Raw genomic sequence first — 779 nt, forward strand, 5'->3', positions numbered from 1 at the left:
ACATTTATAAAAAATGTAAATTTAATTTTTCATTTTGTAACTGTAAAAGAAAAAATAAATAGCAGTTGCAATTTTTACCTTCACCTGTCAAATGGGGTTTTGTGTGTACAAAAAATTTTGTTTTGATAGGTAGGTTTGAATAGTGTTACATTATTATCCCTTCAAATAGGGTTTTGTTTCCTAGAATCCCCCCCCCCTTTTTTTTTTATAATTTGGTGGTTCAAGTACATACTTTAAAAATTTGAATGGGTCAAAAATTGATATTCCAATTTATAATGATTTTTATTTTTGTATTGGTGGATGGATGACAGAGAAGTTTTACAGGGCTTAAGGAGAGGATAGGATGTCTTTGGCGACTTCCTTTTCGAGATGAGGGTTTCAAAGACCCAGATGAAAACCCTAAGGTGATAAGGAGGAGAGCTTATTTTTGTAAAAATTAAGTGAATGTTAAAATAAAAAAGAAAAGGAAATTACATGGGATTTTGAGTACCGTAGTTGCTTGTTATGAATAGTCAGAACCCTAAAAAGACTTGTAAAAAGGAAATGAATAAAAGGTTCCATTCACCTAATTTTTGTGAGGACATGAATCATTAGAAATTGGGGGAATATAACATTTTCTTTTTACGGCTTTTGTATGGTTTAAAATTTTTTTTGCAGCGGTCCCTTAGCGCCCACCACTCAAGCCGGCCTCTCTGGGCATCAGGGCTGGGAGCGGCCCCCCGCAGGGGCCAGGCATTTTGACGGAGGGGGGAAGCAGGTGGGGCGAGGATCACGCCCCC

At 37.0% G+C, this 779-nt stretch overlaps 1 protein-coding gene across 1 annotated transcript in view; it reads left to right on the forward strand.

The window, feature by feature from the left end:
- LOC119594718 (serine/threonine-protein phosphatase 6 regulatory subunit 3-A-like) overlaps window positions 1-779 on the forward strand; it is a gene marked incomplete in the record, with an annotated part of 49,082 nt that overhangs the window by 21,998 nt on the left and 26,305 nt on the right.

The sequence above is a fragment of the Penaeus monodon genome, chromosome 34, assembly GCF_015228065.2.
Source record: "Penaeus monodon isolate SGIC_2016 chromosome 34, NSTDA_Pmon_1, whole genome shotgun sequence".
NCBI classification, from domain to species: domain Eukaryota; kingdom Metazoa; phylum Arthropoda; class Malacostraca; order Decapoda; family Penaeidae; genus Penaeus; species Penaeus monodon.